General features: G+C 31.1%; 1 long non-coding RNA gene across 2 annotated transcripts; it reads left to right on the forward strand.

Annotated features, from left to right (window-relative positions):
• Positions 1-2,308: 2,308 nt before the first annotated feature.
• Positions 2,309-3,570, forward strand: LOC145140956 (uncharacterized). Of its 2 annotated transcripts, none has more exons than XR_013722372.1 (3): positions 2,309-2,539; positions 2,606-2,698; positions 2,963-3,570. It is a non-coding gene; the product is annotated as an uncharacterized LOC145140956 (long non-coding RNA). The 2 variants fall into 2 exon arrangements; XR_013722371.1 differs by having other exon boundaries at positions 2,638-2,698.
• Positions 3,571-10,413: the final 6,843 nt, after the last annotated feature.

The raw sequence follows: 10,413 nt of genomic DNA on the forward strand, positions 1-10,413 counted from the left end.
CTTCGTTTCTATATGTATGATAGCAACAAGAAAATATGAAGAAGTCAATTGATAGCAGGATCAAGGGCGTCCCTCTTCGTTTCTATATGTATGATAGCAACAAGAAAATATGAAGAAAAAAAACAATGTTGTACTAATTTAATCTATGATTCACATTATATTCTTATATGAATATAACTACTCAAAATATATGAATTTAGATGTATATTGTATTCTTGTAAATGTATTCATGTATGATTAGAGTTGTATTCATTTATGATTGTAATGAAAGGTGTATTCATTTGCAATGAAATGATGAATTCTTAAACATTTTTTGATATCAATTCACGAACAAAAACAAAAGACAAATCCAGTCATGACATTTTCAGTTATGAATATGACACTATTTGATAAAATTAAATCACAAAATTAGTTAACTGTTATATATTTTTAATCGATTGTATACTCAATAAATTCGTTTGATATGTATTCATTTATGGACAATAATCACGTAAAGCAAGATAAAATCATTTTAAATTGATAACTTTTTTTCTCTTTCATTAATGATATAAAGAAAATGGAAAAAAAATCCTTTTTTTGTAACAGTCAATTAGAATTCCAAAAATTTAGGAAAATATCATTTTATTTTATTTTTGATAATTTAATTAAAAGACAAGTTTACCTATATGCCCTTATCTATTGATTGGTTCAGAACTGTTATCGCGTTCTCAACCTTTTAGGTGTTCTCATTTGATTATTTTCCTATATATATATATATATATATATATATATATATATATATATATATATATATATATATATATATATAGGGAAAAGTTCAATAGAGAACCATTATTAATCAAGGAACCAAGGAACCAATCCAAAGCGTCGGAATTTAAAGCGATCAACGGCAAAAGGAAGGGTTGTAAAATTTTATAATGGACGCACATATACCGTATTATAACAAAACTCACTTCCTTTTTTTCATTTAAAATTTTTTTTAGGCCAAGTTTTTTATCGAAAAAAAAACCGAATATACCATTGTTCACGATTTTTCGTCCTCTTTCCATAGAGATCCATAATGATATATAAAAAACGAACTTTTTTTTTCGAAAAAAACTCACTTAATTTTCTTAGTTTTTTCAATATTTAAGTTTATTTTTATCAAAAAAAACTAATTATACCAAAAATATTAATTTTTTGTACTCTATTAATAAACATCAACACCGATTAAAAAAAAATAAAAAACCTCGAACAGTGTAGATTCACACTGTGAATCTAAACTGTAAATATTTCAATTTTTAACATTCACAGTATGAAAAATCTCGAACAGTTCAGATTCACATTGTGAATCTGAATTACTATTATGCACACTGTGAATCTGAGAATGTTCACAAAAAAAAAACCTCGATCAGTGTAGATTCACACTGTGAATCTAAACTATAAATATTTCAAATTTTAACATTCACAATGTGAAAAAGCTCCGATCAGTTCAGGTTCACATTGTGAATCTGAGTTATTATTACGCACACTGTGAATCTGAACAGGTTTACAATATGAATCTGAACAGGTTCACAATGTGAATCTGAACTGAAATATCGTTTTTTTTTTTTAACATGAATATGAATCTATGTTTAAAATGTACAAAAAATATGAATTTTGATATATTTATTAATTTTTTTCTATAAAAAATAGACCTTAACTTTTTTAATCAAAGAAAATGAAGTGAGTTTTTTTCGAAAAAAAAAAGTTCGTTTTTTATATATCATCATTGATCTCTATGGAAAGAGGACGGAAAATCGTGAACAACGGTATATTCGGTTTTTTTTTGATAAAAAACATGGCCTAAAAAAAATTTTAAACGAAAAAAAGTGGTGGATTTTTTTGTAAAGGGTGGATCTTTTGGTATAATCTGGTGTGTGTGCGTCCAATGTAAAAGTGTACATCTATTTCCTTGCCCGTTGATCGTTATGATTTCCGACGCTCACGATTGGTTTCTTGGTTCCTTGGTTAATTATGGTTCTCTATTGAACCTCACCTTTTATATATATATATATATATATATATATATATATATATATATATATATATATATATATATATATATATTCTCATCTAATAAAAGACTCCTATACATGCCATATGTCTTTTTTTTAATCTCTTTCTTTGACACGTGTCATCCACTCCTAACCCGTCTGTCTTTTATTCCCGCCTATTCCATTACCTTTACTCTATTCAGTTGAGTTAAAATCGTTAAAATCGTTTTCTAATGTCAAAAAATCAGGAACCAAATCTATTTTAAAATTAAATCTTTGACGGAGATAAAAAAGGATGCTCTGTCAATTAAGAAGAATGTATCCTGTAAAATCTTTAAAATCCTAAATACTCACACTCCATCTCCTTCATTCACCGACACACTTTTGTGCCGCCGTCATCACCATCATCGCTAGGAACCCTAGCGCAGGCCACAACCATTTACCCACATGTATCCTGCTCAATGAATAATACCAACGCTCCCATATCAGACTTTGACATATTGAATTCAAGTTCCATTGTCAAGGTATCAATCATTTATCTTATTTTTGTTCTTATTGATAGGAAATCGATTTTTAAAGTGGGTTTTTAGGGTTTGATGTTATTGGAACCCTAATGCAACAGTATATTTTCAAGAAGATGCTTCTGACTAGCAAATCTGCAAGTTTGCTTCGTTTTTGCCCAGGTAAACTTGATCTCGATCTCTTCATTTTCTTCTTCATATTAGTTTTACATTCTAATATGTATTATATGGAATGGGTTTACATTTTAATATGTATTTATTTTCTTATGTCAAACATAATTTTAGTTGTATCCGAACTTACAACGAATATGAGGTAATGTAAATGTAATTTACCAATGCAATCGAGTTTAATTAGACTCCAGATTGTTAAAATATGTTTTTTGTTCTTATTGACCAGTTCTATTTTTTGTTCCTTATTTGTTGTAGCCGGCCTATGGAGGAAGATGGGCAGGTATCTTTTTTTATCGAACAATCCTACAGGTTGATTAGTTCTTTTGACCCTATGGTTTTTTGTATCGAATATATGTTTTTGGGATACTCTTGAATAATGGTTTCCTGTTATTAGTCTTCGGTTCAAGTCAAGGACAAACAAAAATTATGATAAAAAGGGTTTGATTGCTTGAGGTTAGACTTATGGAGCTTATTTCCATGGAGGCCATTGATAAGTATGGGGTTTGCTCACTGGTTTACCAACCTGTTTTTCAGATTGTTAAACTAATCTATACTTAATATGATATTCATGTGGAATCTTTAAAAGTGTTGTCTGAGATTGTTTTTGATTTTTTTATTTCCAACTTGATGACATTTAAACACACAAAACTTGCACGATTTTATATTTTTGATGTAACCAAATAGAAAGGAATCTGTTGTATATATATATTCTAATTTTTGGAATTAGGTGTATCCTTTTTATTTCATGTTTTTACAGGAGTGAAATATGTGTGTAATCACTCATCACAGTGAGTTTATTTTAGTGGTCTTGTGTATTGTCTTAAATCATGTGTATATTGGATATTCTTATTTTCTTTTTAGTGAGGTTGATTGTTGCACATAATTTCCTTTGGGTATGACAAAAAAAAAAGCATTTTTATTGATTTGACGATGATTCGGGTCCATTGTACTGGTTTTAACTTGACTTGTATTATTGATAGACAAGGAAATCAATGCTTAGTACTGTTAAGCAGTAGAAATATAATGTTGAGCTGGTACATATGAAATCAGAATTTGAACAACTAAAGAAAAAAGATGCTAATGATAAGAAGCACAAGCAAAACATCTCTAAAGCTCTTGAAAAGAAGGTTTGCATAGTCTTATTCCTTTGCTACCTGTATGCTTATTCCACTTTAAGATTAATACATAATGGCAGTGCAAGATAAAGCTTTATGTTATAATTGTGTATATTCTCTACTTGACATTTAATCGGTATCATGCTGCCTCAAGAACCTCATTGATCAGATTAGTGATGAAAATCGTAAAAAGGATGTTAATTTTTATCCCTTTTATGGTAAAAACTGGTCAATAATGCCGAGTTTCAAAGATTTTTTTTTTTGTTAAAATGGCTAAAAAGTTAGACTTATACTATTTTGACAATGAAAATGGTCAAATGTTGGCTTTTGTCATTTTTAGTGGTAAAAGTTGTTGACCTTGATTGTTTTTGCCTTTTAGTGTCAAAAAAGGTTAAGAATGTTAACTTTGATGTCTAGGTAACTAGACATGAGTTTATGCTTAATGAAATTATCAATTTTGTAGATACAAGTTGAGGTAACATAAGGTTCTAATAAGATCTTCCATTTTCGATCATTCAAAAGATCTGACTATATAACTTTTTGTTGTAACCTTTGTGTAGTTTTTTCCTACCTGCGGTCGACCAAGTTGTGGGAATTTAGTATGGTAACCTTGGAGTGGATCCTGCAGGGAGTTTCAAGTTTGTTATTGGAGATCATCTTCGTAGTAATTAAGGAAAAGTTGCTTACAACTAAATAGTAAAAAATGTTGATGTCAAATTTATCATAGTTCTTTTATGCCCATGTCAAAAATATTAAAATCTTGCTGTTAGAATGGTGTGCATGTTGCTATCAAAATATATTACATATGATAATGTCAATAAAGTAAAAAAATTGCCGGTCAAATTTATCTTAGTTCTTTAATGTTGTAAAAAATGTTAAAATGTTTTTATTTAAAATGGTTTATACATGTTGCTGCTAAAATGGGTTATCCATATTGTCAAATTTACAATAGTTATTTTTCTTCCATTCCTTTGATCAACAACATTTATTAGGTTTGTTTGTTATTTAAATTTGAACAATATTATTTTGAACATGATCATTTTATAATTAATTTAGACATAAAGAATTTTTCTCATATCTTCAAACCATCTTATATATTAATTTAAAATAACGATTATATAACTACGGTCAAAACATCTAACTCTTTAAACTTAATTGTTTGTAAATCTATGATTACATCACATTTTTCTAAAATTTTAATGTTGTTTTACTTTCTGAACCGTGTGGTATACGGGTTATAACCTAGTGTGTATATATATATATATATATATATATATAAATTTCATTATATTATTTTTCTTAATATATGTTGTGAATTTTTTTATCATTATAAAAAGAAAAAACATCATAAATGGTCCATGTGGTTACCCAAAATCTAAAGTTTAGTCCCCGTGGTTTAAAAACCTCATAGATGGTCCCTGTGCTTTCAAAACTTTTGATGTTTGGTCATTTTTGTTAACTCCGTTAGCTTTCTACCGTTAAACGAAGAGTATTCTCGTCGTTTAACTATCCAAAGACCTTTTATGAAGTTTTATTTTATTTATTTATTTTCTTAAAATAAATTTAATATCCAAGGGTCTCTCTCTCTCTCTCTCTCTCTCTCTCTCTCTCTCTCTCTCTCTCTCTCTCTCTCTGTGTGTGTGTGTGTGTGTGTGTGTGTGTGTAAATCCAACAACATCCATATATGTTCTTTAACCAAAGAAATTTCCAATAATGTTTCATTTGTTATCTAACCAAATTATCAAGCAAAACATTTCACCAAAACAAAAATTTGTTATGCACTTGTTTCTCCCTAGCCCTATATCGATACTCTCTCTTCCCTTTTCCCCTTGTAATCGATTTCAGGTGGTGGTGTTGGCTGTGATTTGGCAGCGTGAAGATGACCGGAAAAGGGTATGACTCATATCTCCATTTGATAAACCATAGAATGATAAACACAAGGATACAGATACTCAGATTTGGAATCAAATACAGAGCAAGAAAATCAATCCCAGATATGGAATCTCTCTATCATTTGTTTTGAAAATGTATTCATTGTAATCAAATACAGATCCGTATCAACGGAACATGAAGAAGCACTACAAGAAAAAGTCAAAATAACTACGGAAAAATTCCGTAGCTAAAACATGATATTCCGTAGTTAAAATCGATTAGCGACGGAATTTGCTACAGATCCATTCTTTAGGCAAATTCTTCGTTAGTAAAGGTTCGTTACGGAATCCGTAGCACCTTCGCAACGGAATTTACAACGGACTTATTTCATAGAAAACTTGCTATGGAATACATCCGTAGCAACATCGTAGCAAATTAACTACAATTTTTTTCCTTAGCAAGTCCGTAGTGAATTAACTACGCTCCGACCCGTAGTAAATCTGTCGCAAATTAACTACAAACTAAATTCGTAGCTAGTTTCTGTAGCAAATCCACTATGGGTAATGGCGTAGCTAGTACTCCGTAGTAAATTTACTATGACCTAATTCTGTAGCAAATATTCCATAGTAAATTCACTATAATTTACTTCCGTAGCAAATGTCTTGTAGAAAATTTACTACAATACACTTGTGTTACAAATGTTTTATAGTAAATTTACCATGGTCTACTTCCGTTGCAAAAAATATATGACGAAATAGATTACATAGCAAAATCCAAAGCAATTCAACTTGTGAAAATATCCGTAGAAACTCCATAAAAATAATAATAGCAAAAATTGATGATATGATTAATTCTGTAGCAAAATACATACATGTAACGACCCAATTTCTTACATACATGTAACGACCCAATTTATATATATATATATAAAATATAATATTAAATCCTCATAAAATAAAACCAGTCGTTACCCTTTGAAAACTACAATTAAGGTTATCAAAAACTTCCAACCATACTTATAAAATATTATTTGAAAGAAAACATTAGCGGAAGCAAAAACATCCCAACTTTAAATACATAACATTTTTTTATAAGTCTTCGAGAGAATGTCGCCTGCAGTCACACCGGTCTCCTTTCTTTATTAAAACTTGACGGTCCTGAAAAATGTTAAATAACAACGGGTAAACATAACGCTTAGTGAGCATACACATTACTCTGCCATTATATAAGTCACTTACTTACACACAACACACATAGAACATTTCACATAAATCATAACATAAACATAAATATTCCTAACACATACTGTTGGTATCAACCATAACCTTGTTCCCCCTTCCGGGAACTACCCTCCCCCCCTACCGTTAATTATGGAATAAGAGATAAGAGTGCAGTTTGCCTCACTAGAGGACAAACCACATTCTGCCTTACCTTTTTCACTCTACCGGATTAGGGTATCCGTGAACAAAACATAAAACAAGTAATGCCTACATAATAGGAGAGTTAGTGTAACTCACCTCTCTTGGTAACTTGAAATACTGTTGCAATAGCCACGTAACCTTCCTTCTTTTGAACACCTACACAACAATTATAACACTTATTTAACTTGTGCTTCATAACTATACTTTAAAATACTTTCCTTTGCATTACTTTAACTTTTCTTTGGTTTTAGTGTTCTGTTTGGGACCTGAATTTGTAACTTTAAATTCATAGTTAGGTTCTGATAAAATTGTTTTCATACAGTTCCCTCTTTTAGCTTTTTGGGAATATAAGGATCTCGTCCTAACCATTTTCGGTTGATTTTATACAAATTTTACAAGTTAACCATCTTGAGCTGTTCTTTTCTGGACTCACATGCAAACTCGGTAACTTTTAATCTAGGAGGGTTAGGATTTAAATCATATGAAAAATTCATGGTTAACAAGACATCATTATCTAACCATAACCTCTGACTTTTCATGAATCAGAGTTTTGAAGAATTAATTATGCACATCACAAGTTGATGTATAATTTTTGCAGCCTTCCAGACCACTCAGTATTATTTTAATAAATTTTAAAAATATAATAAGATTTAAATCAGGCCCTTTTAATGGTGGAAACTAGACATCTATATCTAACTACAAGCTTTGGAATTTTAGCATTTGAAGTTTTGAGGAATTTATTATGATTTTTAGAAGACATAACATGTAATCTGTGACAGCATAGACCCTTCTGAGAAAATTGACCATTTTACCCTTCAAGGGTTTGGAATTTGGAAATGTGATTTAAAGTTTGAACAAACTATACATAATAAGCTTTCAATAAAAGTAAGTCTCATGATTTTTAGATGTTTGGATTGCCTTGAACGAATTTTAGAATTTGAAGGGCCGAATTGGAAAAACATGTCATTTTAGCTTTTCATTCACTTTTGGTGTTTTATTAAGGACTTAATGGTTACGCTTTAACCTTAGAACTCTAGACATCATAATTGATTACATATTTGGTTTAACAAGATGTATTAATGAAATTTTCGGAAAGGACTTAATGCTTGGCCTAATAAGTTCTCAAAGTTATAGATTTTCAATAATATATCATTTTCTTCTAATATTATGGTTAAGTTAATAACTTAACCCATTAAGCTCTTAAAATACCACATGGCTGGAAATTCAAGTCCTTCACAGATTTATCATTAAATGGTGGTCTAATGGTGGAGTTGTGGTGGTTAATGGTGGTCAACCACCACAAGCGAATATAGAATGTTATAAAGGGCATCAAAGGGGAAAACACTTGAATGCATGGCATATGGCCTTAAAAATCATTTACAACATAGGGAAAACCCACAGCCACCTATCCATGGTGGCCTGTGGTGGCAGGTCGGGCCAATCACCGGCAGCAAAAGGTTATCGGTGATGGTCTTAGGGTGGTGGTGACGAAATAAATATTATACATTATACACACACACGAGGTACTAGAAAAAGAATTGCTTATGGGCTTCCACATCAAAACACACGTACACACCTATCCACAGCCACCGTTCGGTAGTTGATGATGGCAGAAATCCCGCCGGCAGCCTAGGCTGTTGGCCATGGGTAAGGTTTCTCGATAGAAAGAGGAAAAAGAAGAGAAGAAGAAAGGTGTAAGATCTCGATACCTATTGAAACGAGATGCACTCCCGTGGTTATTCTCTAATCCTCCTTCCACCAATGACGACTCCGACTCCGGCAGCCAACCGGCGACGTAACTCTCTCGCGATCTTCTTCTTTTGGCGCCGCAAGCGGAACGAGTACTGAATTTCGAGTGCTTAGGGTTTTATGGGGGAAATATGATCGAAGGGAGTTATTCGGCCCCAAGAAACGAACCCAAAAAAAATATGTTGATCCCATGGAGGCTTACACAAAATTTCCATTTACAGCCTTTACATAACCCATAATGACACTTTCTACCATAGGAACAATTTTCTTCACATATGGAGTTTTAAGATTGTCATTTTCAGCCCTTGCTATAAGAATTTCTAACATAATCATGCTATTGTTATTTGCTTTGATTTTCATTTTATTTTATTATTGTATTTTCTTTATTTATTATTTAACCACTTCCAATTTATCAAATGTCTTTTCTTTGAGTATTCATCGATATAATTCTTTAGAATATAATTCCCCAATCATTTGATTATTCTTATAAATTAACAAAATTATTTTCTTTTTTTTGAAATTACTAATGAGGAATAGGGTGCTACAATACAAAAGTGACAAAAAAAAATCCCAAAGCATATTTATAATAAAATCAACATTATGAAAGTGCAATAAACAAAAAAAATTACATAAATTCTTAATAAAAAAATAGTTTATCATGGAATTAAATTTTGCTTTGTCCAAAACACCAATAAAACTAATCTAATAATCAAACTCAACTAGAAATCAAAAACATGCACTAAAAAACCGTGTCAATGATTATTTGTGTTTCTCATATCATTGACCATATATGTTTCTCGTGTCATTCAACTCCGTCCTTTGTTGCTCTATGGTTTCCTCTAGTTTCTGAATTTTTGTCTCAAGATGATGTTTTTCAGAAGTTGTCTCCGGTGAAATGCATGTTTGAGAAGAGTTTTTAGAAAAATGGACCTGCCATATGATCAAATCCCATAAATTCTTTTCTTACGGTCATGTCCTCCGACGGCGTTATAAAACAGTTCACTTTCATCAACTTCCTCTAGTTTCTGAATTTTTGAACTTACAAAAAAACCATGTGGCTGTAAATAAAGGCCTTGACGAATCTGGTCCTTTTCTTACTTTTGTTGTTATTAGGTAAAGAAGATGACCGATGTTGACCAAATCTGAGTCTGAAATAAAATTGAAGTAATACAGATTATATAAAATTAATTCTTTGATGTTCAAGTTAAAGGATACTTAGTCATTTCAATTTGTTTCACTTTTCATTGACTCAGTGACTCAAGTATTTTCTAAATGGTAGAATTTCTATTATGGGTGAGCAACCCCAAACTAAAAAACCGAGAAACCGACGAAACCGAGACCGAAAAACCCGAAGCTGAAGCAAAACCGACGGTTAAGGTTTGCTATTTTTAAAAACCGAAAAATCGGGTTCGGTTTCAGTTTTTACCCAGAAACCGACCCACAATTAAAAACGAAATACCACCCCAAGAAACCGACTGATCCAACCCGAGAAACCACCAATACTTGATTGTGTTTTGGTTGTAATAGACTATTTCAAGCTTTGGTTGTA

The sequence above is a fragment of the Lactuca virosa genome, chromosome 9, assembly GCF_052849685.1.
Source record: "Lactuca virosa cultivar CGN04683 chromosome 9, Lactuca_virosa_CGN04683_v6, whole genome shotgun sequence".
Classification (NCBI taxonomy): Eukaryota; Viridiplantae; Streptophyta; class Magnoliopsida; order Asterales; family Asteraceae; genus Lactuca; species Lactuca virosa.